At 52.6% G+C, this 18,532-nt stretch overlaps 1 protein-coding gene across 4 annotated transcripts in view; it reads left to right on the forward strand.

The window, feature by feature from the left end:
- Window positions 1-18,532, forward strand: part of ASTN2 (astrotactin 2) — a 595,125-nt gene that overhangs the window by 413,407 nt on the left and 163,186 nt on the right. The gene's annotated exons all lie outside the window — the stretch shown is intronic.

Raw genomic sequence — 18,532 nt, forward strand, 5'->3', positions numbered from 1 at the left:
CCTGGGAACAGGCCCCTGGGATTCACCCAACCAGCCACTGGAGGTCACTGTTACTCTAACAGGTGCAAGCGATGCTAGGATCAGCCTCCCCTCTGGCACTGGGTTCTCTCCTGTCTCTTGCTCTCTGCAAATCCTACAGGAACGTAAATGTTAATCAGATGTAGATTTATTTGCTGATTTCCCCGGTCCCTGCTCCCCCACCCCCACCCCCGGCCACTAATCCAAAAATGACAGACCTGTTTAAAGTCACTTATTAGCACCAAGCCTGCGCTTGATTAAGGGGCTCAGAGCGAGCCAGCGCGCGGCAGCTGTGGGTGGGACGAGGGGAGCTGCAGGTCTGGAAACAATCCCAGCCCTGAGCAGAGGTGTGACCACCTAGTGTGGTTCCCCCGCGCTTTCCCACACCCTCAGAGGGCAGAGCACCTCTCTCTCTCTCTCTCTGCCTCCTTCCCTCCTCCTGGCCCTGTCCGTCCTCCTCTCTGCCCCTCGCTCTCCTTCCGTCTCCTTCTCCACCCCAGTCTGCCTGCCTCTCTCCATGTAGCCATTTCTCACTCTTCCCTCAGTCTCCCTTGTTTCTCTTCCATCCATCTTTATCTGCCCCCCCTCACCCCCGCCTCCATCAGTCTGTTCCTCTTTGCAACTACCGCTGCCTCTCACAATGCCTCCATCTTTCTCCAACCTCCGCTTCTTTCCATCCATAGGAAGAGTGTGCACGTCCTTGGCAAAGGTTCTCCGTTCCTCTCTGTGCCCTGGCTTGGCCCAGCCGGTCCCTGATCATGGCTTTTAAAGCTGCCTATCCTTCAACGAGGCTCGGGAGCTTCTCCCGCTTGTGGGGGGTGAAGTACAGGAGGATTGCAGTGTCAGGAAGCAGGTGTAGCCCTAGCTGCCCCACCTGGACCTGAGACCTCAGACTGGCAGACTTCATGGCCCTGATGCAGCCATGCTACTAGCCTGGGCTGCACCGGCACCAGCTGTTTCTTCCCCTCCCGCGTTTGCAGTGAGAGAGCATAGAAGATGGACATTGCTGGCTCTTGGTGTTAAGCAGCCTCTGTGCATCCACCACCAGCACCATCCCATCAGCATGCCCTCTCCTTCCACGTGAGAACTTCTGCCTGGACACCAACAACCCCTCTTCCCCAAGCCAGACCAGGAACAGACAGGGCGGGATTTCGTTTGAGAGCTGGGATTGATGCACGAAGGCTGATACACACACTGCCTTGCTGCCCGAGAAGAAGCCAGGAGGGAGCTATTTGCAGCTTCACACAGGCAGACAGCTCCCAGAATAACCCAACCAGACAATGGCTGCTCGGTCTCTGGAGTGCCCTCCCTTACTCCTAGCAGCAGAGGGGGCTGCCTGCTCCACAGTCAGGGTGTGAGGCAGGAACAGAGAGTGAAGGCTGCCGAAGGCCAAGGTGGAGCCAAGAGGGATTCGGGAATCAGCAGGCAGTGTGTGTGTGTCCGGGGCGAATAGCCTGGAGCGGGCACTGAGCCACAGTGTTGCGGTTCGGTAGGTTGGGATGTTACTAGGATGGAGAGTAGGGGCAGGGTTGTTCCCTCAGGATGCTCTGCAAAATGTCAGTTTGTTTTGGGGAAGGGGAATGGGTTCACCAGCCGGCAAGGGGTTAATGGCAGGGAAAAAAGAGAGAGACCGAGACCAAGCCAGTCTAAAGAGCTCCTGCTGCTACTGCTCATCCGCCAGGAAGTAGGACAGCTTCTCCACCCCTTCCTTTCCCATACGCTGGCCTGTGCTAGGAGGCAGTGCGGCCTTCCAGTCTCCTCATTTCACTCTCCTCCTGGAACGTGCCCCATCACCCCTCCCTTCTTCGCTACCATGATGTGGCCGTCCCCTCCCAACTGCCTCCTCCCTCCGGGTGCCCAGAGTTCAGATCTCACTCTTCCCAGGCTCCGAGCAGAAGCAAAGTTCCCATGTGCCCTGCCCTGGAAGGGCCTCCGGTTTGGCTTGGTGAGTTGGACACGGGCTGCCTTTCTCCAGCAGCAGCGTCACTCCCTCCCTCTGTCCCGCAGAAGAGAGACTGTCCCACCGGCCGCAGCTGGAACCGAGCCCCGAATTGTATTTTCTGCTGGGGCCCTGAAAAACCAACCACCCTTTTACGGAGACTTTGATTAATGCGCGCGTTCTCCTCCCTGCACCTGCTACATTTGCACACAGAGAAGCATGCCCCCCAAGGGAGCCTGCCTCTGCAGGCGGGGGTTCCATGCATGTGCATGCAAATTCGAGGGAGAAGGAGCCTTCCCTCCCTTCCCCCAACACTTTCTGCATCAGCAGCTGTTCCTGCCAATGGCGGAGCTTGGATCTGAGCTGCATACTCTCTTGCGCTTGTGCATCCCGTGCCAAAGAGAGGGGGAAGGCTGCTCTGAGAACTTCAGGAGGAGACGTCTCAGAGGCGGAGGGGTGCAGGAGAAGACGGCACAGAAGGTCAGGGAAGAGGTAGATGCGTGTGGTGTTGGTGGATGGTGGTCCGCTGAGTATATGTTATGTGCCAGACAGTGGCCGTGTGGTACCTTTGCACTGCAGCCCAGGCCTAGGCCTCCTTTGTCAGGCTGGCATCTTCGATGCCTTTGTTACAGGCCCCACTTACCCACCCACAGTCCTGCTAGGGGCCCTGGTTTTATCTGTGGTAGGACACAGGTAATTAACTCCTTTTGTCTTCCATATCCACCCCCACCACAGCTTGCTCGCTGTCTTTTGCCATCTATCCCTCTCTCTCTCTCTCAGTTATTTCATATCACTTCCTATTTTCTTCTGTTCCATTCTCTTCCCCTTTCTCTGCCTCCTCCTTTTACATTTATTTTTAAACCTTTGTATCATCTGGTCTGCCTGCCCCTTTCTCTCCAGTCCTTCCCTCTGCTCCTCTCTTTCTCTGCTCCTCCCCTCCTTGTGCTTTAGTTGCTTTCAGCAGGTTATTCCTCCCCGTTAGCTCTGCATCCTCTGCTGGTTGAGACAGCTCCCTACGGATTCAGAGCCAATCAGCCATAATTCACAGCTGCCAGCCATGAGCCCCCAGTAAGAACTTACCGTTGCTACTGTGAGAAACTGAGTCAGGTCTCTCTGTCCCAGTGTGGGGAAAGAGCCAAGATGTACACTGCATGGCAGCCTGGGTGCCCCAGACATGATTTCTACTGGGGAGAGCACAGCGTCCCCATTTCCAGAAAGAATTGGGGATGAAATGATGCAGGCCCTCTGTTATAAATAAGTTGGCATCCTACAGGGTTAGGATTGCCGGTAGGAGAATATGCAGTGGAAACTTTCACGATGCCCTACCTATTGAAATTAGTCCTACCAAATTGTCACGGCCAGGGCATGGGTCAGTCAGGCCTAGAGGGTAGGGCTGGAGTCAGAAACCAAGAACCAGTGCCGAGGTCAGAAGCCAAGAATCAAAGCAAGGCGAAGGAGCAGGGTCTGTCACAGACCCAGATGGGGATCCACCTGGTTGCACAGACCACTTTGTGGTGTCCTCCCCAACCCCAGGCTTAAGTAGCAAGCCTGGAACAGTCAGGACCCCCATGAGCACTGCCAGACAGGCCCTCTGTGGGGAGCACATTTGGTGGTACTTGGCTTCTCCAGGCTCACAGCCTGTTAGTCGGTGCTGGGCCAGAACTGTGGAGTGGTGACATGGATCTTGCTCAGTGTCCAGCGGACCTAGGTTCCAGCCCTGCTGCTCCTCACACAGAGAATTCCTACTCCTCTGGGAGCAAAGTGTTCTCCCTGTCCTCCCCATGCACCAAAGTGGTGAGCTAGGGTCAGGCATTTTACTTGGAGATAAAGGACCAGACTGAGCTCTGGCTACCAACTCCTTATCTCACTAGAGGAGTTCACCGTAGTATCTGAGCAGCTTACAGCTATTAATGGGTTTTACCCTACACCGCGGAGGTGCACAGCAGATTTAGTGACCTGCCTGAGGTCACACAGAGAGTTAGTGGCAGAGCCAGGAACTGAAAGCAGGTTCTCCTGGGTTCTAGCTACCAGGCCCAGCTACCAGGCCATTCTTCCTCTCCATTGGAGTCACTGGGAGCAGTGCCCTCCCCAGCCAGAGCTGAGTTATATGCGCAGACAGACGTGCACCATTCCCCTGCCTGTCCCTGCCCTGCACTGGGTCTTCACCCTGTTTTGGTTCTTTGAAAGTGACTTTCCTGTTGAGAACACAATTGTGAGCTACTTTAGGCATCAAAGCAAGGATGTAAGAGGTCACTAGCTTCCCCCTGCACGTGCTGTCCCATATCATGGGTCAGTGCGGGGATCATAGGACAGAAGCTTTTAATGCAGCGTTATTCCCCATCCTGCATAAACGGGCAGATGGAGCCTGCAGTGGGATGAGCCTTTACTCCTCCCTCCCTCACTGCGCACCAGTACTGATGGGGAAGTGATCTGTACCAAGCATAGAGCTGGCACTTCCCCCACCCCGGAGTATGGGGAGACCAAGAGGAACCAGGTGATTCTCAAAGTCCCACTGCAGTTCCCGGCCTGCTCCCAGGGCAGGGTAGCTACTTGCTGCCCCTGATGTGGGATAAGCTGTAAAATGACACTCTGGCTCTAGGTGATGATTTGCTGGAAGGAACAACAACTCTGTAAGAGAGCAGAAGGGAAAGGTAATAAAACATTGGCCAGCAAAGCATCCTCCTCCAGCATCAAGCTTGGGGACTGGGGCTGGTCTCAGGCAGTTGTGGAGATGGAGATATTGATTGACCTTTAGCACAAACAACAAATGTTGCGTCTAGGACTACCGCTCAAACCCCAAGATGTCCGGCCTGGTGTGAATACTCAGACCAGAGAGAGAGACTTCACTGCAACAGCCATGCAACATGAATCACACACTAACTAGCCTAGTGTTTTCCTCCAAGCACAGGAGCCACAGTTATTCCTCCAAAAACTCCCATTTGCCATCTCCTGTGGGTAATACTCAGTTGATGGAGCTAATGCTCTCCAGTGGTATATCTGCAAGCAGATAATGAGTTCTTCACATTTATTTAGTAAATAACCTGTGGGTCGATTCTTTGATAGTGAATATTTGAATTTTCCTGTGTGTTGTCAGGCTGCAACTGGTCCAAAAAGTCACTTACAGGATAGTATTTCTGTTTGCAAATTGGATGCACAAGCCCTTCATGTGCCAGGGCTTGGGTCTGAGGATTCAAACTTTGCTTTCTGCAAATACTTGCACACATGGATCTTCAAAATTCTCTTCCTGCAAACCTTTTCCCAGCTACTCAAGTGCTCCAGTGTCCGTGGGACTCAGTGACAGGTGGGGTGAGCCCGGTTCAAGGAAATTCATTTCAAAATTCAAACATCTATTCATGACCTTCTCTAGCTATCTGTGCTGCGACACATGGGCTATGAATGAAGGCTTTTCAGTGAAAGGGCTGCCCGTTCTCCACTGAGAACTCCATCTCTACCAATCAAATTGATGCGACTCAACTGTCTTGAGTGGAGCGGGTGACTTTGTTGCCTCTTCAGTTTATAACTACTACCCAGCTTGGTGTCAAGTGAGCTCCAGTCCTCTGCTTCCTGCGTAAGTTGAGCCTGATGCGAATAGGCAGAGGCTATGACTAAGACATGCATTGAGAGGCATATTCTCACTAGAGGTCTCTGGGGACCATGTCAGGGTGTGGGCTAGTCTGCTGTCTTTGTACTGCTTCAGTCTGCTCCTGCACCGTAACACCACAGGCACTGTAATAGTGGGTTTGAACATTGGTCCATCCATGCCAGGATCCTGTCTCTGACAACGGTCAGTCAGAGATTCAGAGGGAGGTGCAACATACTCTTTACTGTCAGTTCACTGAGTAACCTGAGGTTTCTTCCTCTCCTCCATCATTTATTGCTCAGTTCAGCTATTGCACTGAAACACGAAGGATTCTGTCCATCGTTCATCTTTGTTCTGTCTTATGGAAAAGCTCCCTCTCCTCGTGACCCTTGGCACAGAATGCAATCAAGTGAACACAGCAGCCGTTGAACAGCCCCACAGGAAGAGACATGTAACAACAGCATTTTCTCAGACAGGCTCCGATGCCAAGGAAAGGAATCACTCCACCCTGCCTTTGGAAGGGTGCGGTTTAGATGTCTGCCATGGTCATTTGGTCTGCTGAGCTTAGCCCCTGCTATTCCACCAATGTATTCCTACCCTGCATTGGCCTCGCATCCACCTCTTGGGTTGGGCAAGGTGATTCTCATTGCACCTGGAGTTTCCCTGGCATTGCTCTCCAACTTTGAGCTGAGGGAACGTCCATCTCCTGCAACCACCGGGCAGGGGAATTCGTCCAGCTCTGAGTGCAGCAAAGCCTGTAATATTATCATTCTCACCTTTCTGCTTCTTTGACTTCTTAGCTCTCTGCAGCTGTGTGATTGACTAGCAGCCCCGCTCCTGATAATCACCCAGAGGCACAGGCTGAGAAAGAGAGAGACATCAGGTTTGCGTACTCTGTAAACCTCCAAGTCCCCTGGAAGAGGCCGTTGGAAAACGAGCCAGGCCACTAACCCAGAGAGGCAGCGGGAAGAGAATGGAGCTTATGCTTCCCCCCCACACACTGAACATCACAGTATTGAGACCTAGAAGATTTGGTGCATGCACAGAATGCTGGTTACCTGCAAGAATCCACCTTCTGCACCGATAGCCAGCCAGGGGATGCTGGTTTGAGGGGGCAAACCTGACTGGCTGGGATCTTCCTCTTTCAAGATATTATTTTCGTTTGCATTGCACTTTCCCCCATCAACCAACCAAAAAAAAAAAAAAAAACCTCTCCCAGAGCAGCTCAGCCAGCTGCAGAAACGCTTAGAGGGTTGCGGGGGAAGGGGAGCAAGGGGAGATTAATCTCGTCTCCTGCGGGAGATGGATTCAAAGCTCTGTTTGTATGTAAGGAGACAAATGAACTTCTAGTTAGAATTTTAGGAGACCTCTGGGACCTTTATTTAATTTTAAATGTGAGTAATTTCAGCGTCAATCTCTAGCCGTGTCGCTCTCGCAGCAAAGAGCACAGCCCAGAACCTGCAGGCAGGGCTTGCCGCATGACTGGAGCTGCCAGGGTGCATGGTCAAAAACACCCGTGGCAGTCTAGGTACCGTCACCTCACACATGGCCTTGGTAAGAGGAGAGGCCAGGCTCCCTTCGCACCCTTGTTCTTCCTCAGCTAAAGGAGCTGCCCAAGGTCCACTGAACTGTATGGGGACGTTTCTTTACCTCCCCCGCCCCAAGTGGAGACCTCTCACTCCACAGCCTGTGTGCATGTGAGAGTCCTGTGGCAGATCCTCCCGCATGCACCGAACCACTGTGAGTGTGTGTGTGCGGGGAGGGAGGTTTCTTTAGATGGTAGCACAATTCTTCATTACTATCTGAGGTCTGATGCCACTGGCTGCACTTTGCATTCTCTTGTTACCAGTGTGCATCCAGCTCCCCTCCCCTGTGTCTCTGCATGGATCTGGCTTCCTCTGAAAAGGCTCAGCTGAGCCAACACTTGACACTTCCCAGTATGCCAGAGGCCTTAAATGATGGCCTTGTTTGTGGCCCCTGGCCCCTGACCAAAGGTGCTCTCCTGATAGTGCTAGAGAGGCCTTTATCTACACTTATTACCTTCTCTCCCCTTACACAGGCTGGAAAGTATCGGTATGGTCAATATATATTTTAAGGAGGCGACAACACCCACCTGCTTCTCTGCACAAACAGGGCTGCGCTGGGAACTTGATCAGTAAATGTGCACTGAGGTTTATCCCCTGAGGGCTGGTCCTTCTTCTTCATCAATGCTTCACCCACCCATCCTCGACGGCTGCAGGAGGCTGCCCATCAGTGCCGCCTGCCTGGGAAACGCTCCAGCTCGCGGAATCCTTGGAATGCTGTGGCTGGAGGTGATGAGTCGCAAAGGGAACTGCAAACAGCCCCACCGATGAAACCAACTCTACCGGAATCCCCAACTGCAGCTTGCTGCCCACCTCCCTTTCCCCCTCTTCTCTCTCTCACTCTCCATTGCAGCACAGAGCAGATGGGATAAGCAGAAGGAGATTCAGACACGTATTGGCCATCTGTCCTTAAATATGGCCAAGTAAACGGCCAAGAGCCAAGCAGAAAAATCCAACTGGGAAGGCTCTCATTGGCTTTTCCTGGCATTCCTATTAGCATGTGCCGCTCCGATGGTACCCCAGCCTGAGCATCGCAGCCAGCCAGGCTCGGCCATGGGGCCTCCGTGCTGGAAGAGAAGGAGCTCCAGTCAGCACATGAGAGCAGGCCCATGGTCTCGGCTGAGGGAGGCGCTGCTTCAGGGCTGAGGAAGTGTGCGGTGTTTGCATTGAGCACTGAGCCACAGAAGCAGCCTGGAGTTATCCCCAACTAAGAAACCCCCCTCAGAGACCACAGGGTTGTCTTCGTTCGATGGGCTGCGCTGCCTGAAAGGTTGTAGCCGGTTGATGAAAATGAGGCCATGAAAGGAGAGCAGGAGGGAAATCCCTTCTTCACATGCTCCGCTCCCCCATCCTTTCTAACCTCTTTCGAGTGCTGTGCTGGGAGGGGGGCTGTAATTAAAAGTAAAGCACCCCCCACAAGACTCTCAAATCTGTGGCTGCATTTGCCCTAAATTTTCTCTTAGAAGTTCCCTGAGCTGCTGCAACGTGGGGGCTCTAGTGCAGACAAAGAGCCGGTGTTGTTACCGCCATGTCATGTAAACCTGCTCTGAGTAGGTCCAGGCAAAAGCAATGGCAGTCTGTCTAACCTGCCACTCCCAAGCCCTGTTGTTTTGCAGTGTGGGCGCAGCTCCAGTGGCAGACTGGAGTCAGAAAGTCTGTGTGGTGCAGTAGGGATATTTTAGTACATGTGTGAGACCCGAGTCCAGCAATTGTAAACCCAGGTTTACAATGCCATGTGGATGCTCAAGTGCTGACTTGGAAATACATGGGACCACAAGCCCAGGTCCTACAGACCTGGGTTTGCAATCTAGTATGGACATACCCTAAGTGCTACTGTGGGACAGCTAATAATAATTAATAGGCATTTGAGAATGGGATTCCAATAGGGCTTTGGCTCTGATACCTGCCTTTAAGCTGATATCACTCTCACACATCCATTCCCAACTAATCCCAAGGCAGATGCTCAGGGCGGAGTGGGGAATCCATTCTATTTGATTCTGTTTGGGTTTTCAAACTGCACTCGCCTGCATGCTATTTGAGCACCTGGGCAAAGAATTTACTTTCCATCCCTGATGGTTGAACCCCCTGTGACAGAGTGGCCTGCCCCTTTAAGGACCAGGAATCTCGGGGGCAGTCAGCCCAGTTCACTGAGCCTCACCCTGCTGCCACTTGCTCTGGATGTGGGACTTGTGAGGAGGAAGGCCCAGCAGTAGGGGTAACTGGCTGGGGAGGAAAGAAGGGGAGCTGATTGCAGAGGTTAGCTGGGAGGAGAGCAGACAGATTGCTCCTGCTGGGAGTGGGGGTTGAGGGCGTGAAGCCTGGGTGAGGGCCAGGAGCTGTTTGAGGACTTTGGCTGGCCAGGGCCCATGGTAGGAGGAGGTGGGATTGCTGGGGTGACCAGAGCCCAGGTACCTGTTGGTGGATGTGAAGACTGCCATTGCAACCAGGACCTACCAGTAAGGAAGGGGGCTGGATATTGAGCCCAGCTAGGTCGAAGATTCCGTTTTTGTTTTTTTGGGGAGGGGCTGGGGGAGGAGTTGGAAATTTGTCTAAAGGATGCTGTTACCATGTAAAGGTGGATTTGCTGGAAGGTCAGATCAGCTCTATGTCGGGAGTAGGTTTAAGATTATTGTGGGGAAACTGAGGTGGACGTGCTGCAGCGCTGGCTCTCACTGTGAGGGGATGCGCCAGGACAGCAAGTCTTGGCGCGCTCCAAACAGCCGCTGTGCCAGATTTCGTGCCGGGGAAAATGGGAGATTGAAAGGAGCTGTAAGAAACCCCATAACTGTGTGATCCAGAAGCCCAGTTGGATAACATGAGCCAAGGTGCTTTGTCATCACAGGGAGGTAGCACACGTTTCCTGCAGGGATTTGCTCTGTAACATGGTGTTCGGGGGTAGCAATTTGCAAGGCAAGCATCCCCTAAGAAAGTGCGCTCCGCAGGCTGAATTCGAGTGAAATGCACGTCCATGTTTGCTGGGAAAAACCCTGGGAACACTGGTAGTGTAGCATCTCCCCAGATCCACAAGCACACATCTTGGGATGCTCTGGGGAAGAGGAGAAGCAGGAAGTGATGGCAGGTGGGAGACGATAGGAGGGTTTGTTGATAGTCAACTATCGAAGCACCTGCAGATCAGCTTGGGAAGGTCTCTGTGAGGCTCACAAGCCAGTGTAGGTATGGCCAGACATTTGTGCTCCTTCCCACCGATGACATTTTTCAGGGCTGTTTCTCTGTGGTATCCCAGAGCTGTTTGTTTTAGGGGAGGGGAGAAAAAATCTGTACATGTGATCGGCAGCAGTGCCCAGGAACCTGGCATTCACAGAGCCTTGGTTCCAACACTGCAGCTCTCTCTCGCCAGCTTCTCCAAAGGTCTGTGTCCCCTTAGACTGCGCAGAAGTGGAAGGCCAGGCAGGTTTCAGAAAGAAAAGAAAACATGCTGTGCACGTAGATAACTCCCCCTAAACAGAGTCTGAAGACATGGAAGGTCAGTGCCAGTAATTTATTTTTCCATGGACAAAGTTGCAAGGGAGCCAGAGCGACGGGGGACAACGTTGTTATTGAGTGAGGGGGGGGGAGGTTATATCTGTTAATTGGCATTCATCATTCTTTCATTAATGCTCTGTGCAAAGTTTAGCCACTTGGGCCTCTTCCTGATATGGATCTTGTCCACATCCGACATGCATTAGTGAGACGAGAGAATAGCCCCATTCTGATCTGCCCTATTGTGCTATAATAGGGAGCTTTGTATTCTAGGTGTGAAAGCAAAGCCGACTCTCCTGGACGGGACTGTCGCTACAGTATGAATGTTGTCTGATGCTGCCAGGTTTTCCAGTTTCCTCTGCTGCTCCCTCGGTTCCCATCAATAATAGAAGCCAGCGCATTGCCCATCCTGGATCCTTTCCAGCACCCCGAGCTTTCTGGCGGAATGTTGATGTCCCTCCACAGGATGAACTGCAGGAGATACTGCTCCCCAGGGAGAAGCAGCCGGAGAAGAGGAGGGTGTGAGCACTAGAAGATGTGGTCGCCTTCCAGTAACAGTAGGGGAATTTCACTGTCCTTTGCTCTGAACCCGGAACAGACTTGCAGACACAAACTCCATAATCCTGGACAGAGTCCCTGGTCTGGGAAGGCCTTTATTTTTATTACCTCTCTTAGATGTAATGTATGTGGAGTAGCATTGAAGCCCACTGAACCAGGCTGCTGAGTTTGAAATGCCCTGCAACCAAGGTCTGACCTGAGATTACAGTTCTGTCTAGCTAGGTGCAGAACCTTAGCTCGCCGACGAGTGGGGAATTATTTATATTGTTCTAGTGCCTAGGAACCCTTCTCATGGATCAGCACCCCATTGTGTTAGGTGCTGTAAAAACCTGTGGCATTTATCTGCATGGGATTCGCCCTGTGATCATTACAAAGGTATGAATTGGCTGCTGTATCTCAAGGATGCTTCTTGCTACACTCCTCACAGCCATAGCTGTGTTTGACAAGGAGGATCATGTGGTTCATGGACTCCAATGTCAAAGTAATGGTACAAAAAGGCAGGATGTTAGTCTTGGCTCTGTGGCTAACTGCCACCAGAGATCGAGCCAATCCCATCTCTTGGATGGCCTTGGTTCTTCTTTCCAGAGGGATGTGATGTTCCTTTGGAACTTGTGCAGCGTTGCCTAGATATACCTGTTATTGGTGCCTTGGAAATGCATGGAGACCATGTAGCCAAGTCACAGGGTGCACCTCGGAGACCAGAGGGTAACAGATGGGGCGTAGAGACAGTCAGACTACGCAGTACAGATGACACATGCATGATGCACAAGAGGGAAAGCAGCTTTGAATGCCCGCCCACTGAATGGAGGGTCACAGTGGAAAAGTCTGCTATCCAATATAGGATGATGGAGGCATAAGAAAGATAAGACCTGTATCTACCTGTAGGGAAGTGACACTCACTGGCGCAGCACTTCCTGCTGGTTATCCTGGGAATTAGCTTTTGTCCAGCCCGGAGCTCCCTCTGCAGGCCAGTGTCTCGCCTGCCTTAGAGCCCCCCATGTCCCTCCCGGACCCTGATGCCCCTTTTCCTCTGGGTTCTGCCCCCAGCAGTAATCCACAGTCTGGGTCTCCCCTCCCAGGGGAACCCCAAACTCTCTCTACCCACCTTGCCTCAGTGGCTACTGCCAGTCACCATCTAGCCCCCGCTCCCTGGGGCAAACTGTAGTCTCTCATTGCCACTTATCACTGGCAAGGGGGTTGGACCAGCTGCCTCTGTCTATTCCCAGGCCGAACCTCTGCAGCCCCAGGATCTTTGTAGGCCTTCACCAAGACCTCAGCCTGGGGGTTTACCAGACTGGAGCTTGCCAGCTCCCTTGCCCTATTCTCGAGCACCGCTCCAGTTTCAGGTACTGTATGTTCCCCAGCAGCTAAGCCCTCTCCCTCCAGGGCTGGAGAGAGAGTCCTCCAGCTTCTGTCCCACAGCCCTCTTATCAGGGCCAGCTGGGCCCTAACTGAGCTGGCCACAGCTGTGGCTGCTACTCCAATCAGCCTAGCTTGGCTGTTTTAACCCCTGTTCTCCAGGAGTGGGGCAGCTGCCCCACTACACTACCTCTTTTGGGATGATCCACAATGGCCTAATAGATGGGTGCTCCTTTCTCAATGCCCTTTGCAATGAGCTGCAAGAGGATAATTCTTCTCAGCATCTTGTTCAGTTTCACCATCATGAGAGCGTGCACTCAATTTATATTTAGGCAAAATGGATAGATGGACATAGAGGAACCCCATGACTTCCTTTTAGTGTCACAGGCATTCCGATGTGATAAAGGAGGATTATTATCCCAATTTTACAGGTGGGAAAACTGAGGCAAAGGGAGGTGAAGTAATTTGGCCATGGTATCCCAAGGCATAAGCCACAGAATTGAGAATAGAACCCAGGAGTCTAGCGCCCTGCTCTCAGATGCAGAAAAGACTCCTCCATGTTTGCATACATTGTTGAGTTAGAAGCTCCTCTTGGTTTTGAGAGACATGCTGATTTCGAGTCCTATACCCATTCCTCCTGGCAAAGGGGCTGTTCCCAGTACCATTTGAAGGAGATGTGGAAGAAAACACAGTCTTCACTCTTAGGTTGGTTGCAACATGTCAGAGACAGTTTATTTTCCTTAAACTTGCAAGGGGAGAGTAGCCCCTCCCCCCGTCCCAGGCAGATCTCCATTAGGTAAACAATTGGGGCAAACATTTATACCTTTTGTTACAGACAATAATGATCAACAACGGCATCTTGTTTATACATATTCCTTCTGATAGCTTACTTTTCTCAGCAATTCCTGCTACACTCTGTGTTCCATTCTTATCGAACACAAGGTCGAAAAACAGCATCTCTTACAGTTTTTTCCCCACTCGCTTTCCACTTGCCCAGGCCCTGCCTTGAAATCTTGCATTATTAGAGCTAGTGTTAGCCTGACTCTTGCTCTATTCCTAGAAACTAAGATATCTGTGTTCAAATTCCCTTTATCCCTTTTCTCTACCATGGAGTAACAAGAAACAGGCGGAACTCTCATTCGTTATTGCAGAGGTTGGTCTTGCCAAGAAGTCAGTCACTGGGGGAATACAGAGATTAAGGTTTGAGAGGCTTACCTGAGAAATCAATGCAAGACACAAAATGTACCAGAATAGCCAATTTCTATCATAATGATCCATCTAAACAGTCTATAGCCAGATTACCTCAAAGACATCCACTTCCACTTTCAACCTGCCTGCATTTTTTCCCTTATACATATTTTCCCCTTTGTAATTCTTCCTGAAAATGAGGCATGCACTAACCACAAAAGTTCTTTGATCCAAAGAATAAGTAAGGCCAGATTTCCAAGTCCTCAGCAACTCCAGTTGAGGCCACATTTTCAGACATGCTCAGCACCCAACATGCACCCAACTCTCTGAGCTCTTTGGAAATCCTAAGCCCCATGGTAAGTGCTGACACCTTATGAAAAGGCTGGCCTGAAAGTTTGGGTACTTGAAGTAGATTCTCCCTCCCCATTATCCAGCAACTGTTCTTCAGTCAGTCCTGGTGATGGAACTTCCTTTGTGTTCAAAATCCTGGGAGCTGGACTGGGGCCCACAGGTCATTTTCCAGCGGCCTCCAAAAAGCTGTCTGACAGAAATGATTTTCCATCACTCCCTTTCTCACCCGGCTTTGAACTGTTGGCAGACCGTTAAAATGTTTCTGTATTCAATTGCTGAGCCTCTGAGCCATGAAAACTAAGCAAGCCCTGTGTTCCCCATGGCACAAACAATAAGAGAAGAAAGACCCATCTGCACTCATATCAAGGATAGATGGGGTACGTGGGTCATTCATTTTCCTAATATTTGTTAAGCATAGACTCAACGTATGGCATGATGGGGCTTTATGGACCTTTATGTCTTGTTCACGTCAAAACAAACAAAGTAGCCATCCTGTGAGGGGAACCATCAATCCATTATATGGGTATGTGTGGGTGTGGGGTGTCAGTCTTATTATGCCTTAAAGAGCAAATCTGATGCTGTTGCAGTGATTCATAATGCTATATATCTAATGGCATGACTCGTCATCTAGAAAATAAAATTTCTGAGCCAGGTTCTCCTCTCATAAATCTCCCTCTGGCACTGAAGGATATAAACCAAGTGGCCTGACTCACAGGGAAGCAATACAATTTGGATACTTTAAAATGAAGGAGAAATTTGCCTGAGGACTCAGAGCAGGGTCAGGTGCTGGGGAGCGCTTAGCTCCCGCAGGATAAGCAGCCTGTTCAGTGCATTCTGGGAAGGGAGTGTGATGAACTAGGAATGTTCTTAATGTTTGCTCTGAATACTGTGTTGGTGCCTCAGTGTCCCCATGGCAGTTCTTAAGTATCTGGCAGAGCAAAGGGCCAGTGCACCTAAATGCCTGACACTCTGTCTCCTAGCAACTGATGGCCTGGGCCCCTCCTCTGCAAAGGTGCCAGCTGAAGGTGTTGGAGACAAAGGGATCAGGTGACCTCGTGTCCCGGGAAAGGAGCTGAGCCGAGAGGAGGGGCTGGGGGTGGTTGTTAGTCTGGAGTTGGCTGGGGACGAGGAGTGAAGTGCAGACGTGAGGGGTCTGGTTCACTGCCCCCCAGAATGGACCCGGCCGAGGGGTCCGGTTCGTGGTACCTACAAGCTCTGTTTTAGACCCTGTTCCTGTCATCGAATAAACCTCTGTTTTACTGGCTGGCTAAGAGCCATGTCTGACTGCGAAGTGGGGGTGCAGGACCCTGTGGCTTCCCCAGGACCCCACTGAGGCGGGCTCGCTGTGGGAAGTGCACGGAGGGGCAGAGGATGCTGAATGCTCCAAGGAGAGACCCAGGAGGTGAAGACGTGTGAGCTTCTTGCCCTGAACAAGTCTGCTCCAAGGGAGAGGAGGCTCCCCAAAATCCTGACTGGCTTGGTGGGGAGCAGTTCCAGAGCATCGCCCGGTGACTCCGTGACAGGGAGTTACTCTGCCAACATGGAGGGCTCAACCCTGTCAGGTGCTGAGCACCCTCAATTCCCATTGACTTGCTATTGCTCTGCCCTTTGCCAGGATCAGGCCCTAAATCAGCACATCCAGGGTTAACTTTATGGTGCCATGGGCCTCTCTTGCCAATGTCCTAAGACAATGGTGTCAAGGAGAGCGAAGTGTTAACTTTGCGGGGGGGGCGAGGAGGGGGATTACCTCTCAGGCACAGACACCAAAGCAATGAGGTAGCTGTGTCAAGGACCAGAAAGGGCAGACTCCTGGGGGATTAATCCCCAGTCAGATACCTCAATGCCAAGACAGGAAGCAGAGAGTCTTCAGTCACCCGGGGTCGGGGTGTTTTAGGCCTGAGCACAGCTATGTTTGAAGATACACTTGATAATCAAAGACTGATATGTGGCAGATCTCTCCCCCTTCAGATGTGCTCCACCATTGCCGTCTGCAAGCAGTCTCCTTTTTTCCCTGAGGGTCACTGTCGCAGTTTTACCTTTGTCTGTGTAAGCGGGCCCTGTGCAGCATCCCTTCCTTCTTTCCTATACTCAAGAGCGCAAGCAAGCAAGCAAGCAGGCAGCCGGGTTACGGTGACAGCCCAGCTTGGAGGGTAGCAGAGAGCCCATGAGCATTACCGCTCCCTGAGACCAAGCCCCTCCAAGAACCAGCTAGCACCCCCAAAAGACACACTCGTCAAGTACTACATCCATACAGGGCAGCAAAGAATTCCTGAAGGTTACAGGGGATCCCACCGAAGGGAATATTGGACTCCTACAGGCTACAGCAGAATCAGCTGGGCATCCCACTTTACAGCAGGGGTGCCCCAGGATAGTGCAGAGCCCTGAATGTTGTGGCAATGTCCCTTGAAGGAATCAGGGAACCCCTGAAGGTTACAGTGGGGACTCTAAGGTTGACATGGAGCCCCTGAGGGGCAAGGTTGTGGCCCCAAAGGGAATCTGGAGCCCCTGGATTGTATTGTCATGCCCTGGAAGGGTAATACAACTTCCTGGAGGCTGCAGGATCCTGCTGGAGCCCTGCTTCAAGAACTGCTTTGACCTTTGTTGCGCCCATCCTGTTTTTCCAAAGCACCTGACCTCTTCCCTGCCTCTGTTCCCCCCTCCTTCCGCCTCACACACGCTCCCCAGCGCACACACTTACTAGAAACCCTGATTAAAAACAAGCAACGCATAGCTCCGCTGAAGCCTGCCCACTGACTGCCAGCTGAGCCCGACGCCTGGCCTCTCCTGGCTCGGTTTGACGTCAGCCGGCTGCTCCTCCATAAACAAATGTCAGCAAAATTGAATAGAGACTGCTGTCAGGGCCGGGGGGCCATTGTTTCTCGGTGTAACTCTGTTACTGCGCGTAGGTGCGCTCGGCCTAATGAGTGGAATTGAAGGACACATCGATGGGCTAACTTCGTTTGTGTAAAGGTTGACACAAGGCAGATCAGGGTTCTGTACCTGCAGGATCGAATTAAAGTGTATCGGGTTGTGGGGGGAGCACGTACTTCCCGTAAACAACAAAAGAAATTAACTCTTGGATGGGGCTAAAGGGCACGGCCATGGTGGGTGAGATTTCTTTACTAGGTAGCCAGGGTATTCAGGAATGATAGCCTAGGTGGGGAAAAGAGAGCTGTGAAAGCACTGACCTCTGACTCAGTGGAAGCCTAGCACATACGTGCTAGTGAAATATCACTGACCATGCACCTCCTGCTGCACCGTCCTCGGGGGCAGTGAAGGGGCACGGTGACATGCCATGGCAGACGCAGACGGAGGATGTATGGGCACATTGTGATGGTGCCAGGGTGTCTGGCATGGCAGGCGTGCACCGCACGGGTAGTGTGTATGGGAAGAGTGCAACGGGGCGGCAGCAGTTGAGGTTGGGGTTGTGAGGCTTTTGGATGACAGTGAGACAGCAGCCTGGGCGTGTGTTCGTATAGGCTGGTAGAGACAGAGCAAGGGCCGTAGATGTGAAGAGTAACAGTATGAGAACAGGACAGGTAATATGGTGGCAGTTCAGTGGTGGTGGCAGGAGAGCGGGGTGGGGTGCAGGGATGGTAGGGAGCAGTGTGAGGTGTGGGGGTGGCAAGAGGGTAATGGGGGTGATTGGGGGCTGTGTGGGGCTGGTAGAGGGCAGTGTGGGGGGTGGCAGGAGGGCAGTGTGGGCTGCGGGGGTGGTAGGGGGCATTGTGGGCTACAGGGGTGGCAGGAGGGCAGTGTGGGGGTAGCAGGAAAACAGTGTGCAGTGCGTAGGATTGCCAACTTTCTAATCGCACAAAACCAAGCACCCCTGCCCCACCCCTTCCCTGAGGCCCTGCCCCACTCACTCTATCCCCCCTTCCTCCATCACTCGCTCTCCCCCACCCTCACTCACTTTCACTGGGCTGGGACAGGGGGTGTGGAAGCGGGTGAGGGCTCTGGCTGGGGTTGTGGGCTCTTGGGTGGGGCCAGGGATGAGCAGTTTGGGGTGCAAGAGGGGGCTCAGGGTTGGGGCAGGAGGTTGGGGTATGGGAGGGGGTGCGGGCTGCGTGCTCTAGGCAGGTGGCACTTACTTAGGCGGCTCCAGCTCAGTGGCGCCGTGGGGCTAAGTCAGGCTTCCTGCCTGCCAGCTCTAGCTCTGTGGGGCTCCTGGCGGAGGGGCCAGGGGACTCTGCGTCCTGCCCATGCCTGCAGCCGCCACCATCGCAGCTCCCATTGCTCACAGCTTCCAGCCAAAGGGAGCCGCAGGGGCTGAGCTGAGGGGCGGGGGCAGCGTGCAGAGCTTCTCTGATTGCCTGTCCGCCTAGGGCCGAAGGGACCTGCCGGCCGCTTCCAGGAGCTGCGCAGAGCCAGGTACGAAGTCTGCCTTAGCCCTGCTGCCCTGCCGACTGGACTTTTAACAGTCCAGTCAACAGTGCTGTCCAGAGCCACCAGGACACTTTTCGACTGGGTATTCCG

This window comes from Gopherus flavomarginatus, chromosome 17 (assembly GCF_025201925.1).
Source record: "Gopherus flavomarginatus isolate rGopFla2 chromosome 17, rGopFla2.mat.asm, whole genome shotgun sequence".
NCBI lineage: Eukaryota > Metazoa > Chordata > Testudines > Testudinidae > Gopherus > Gopherus flavomarginatus.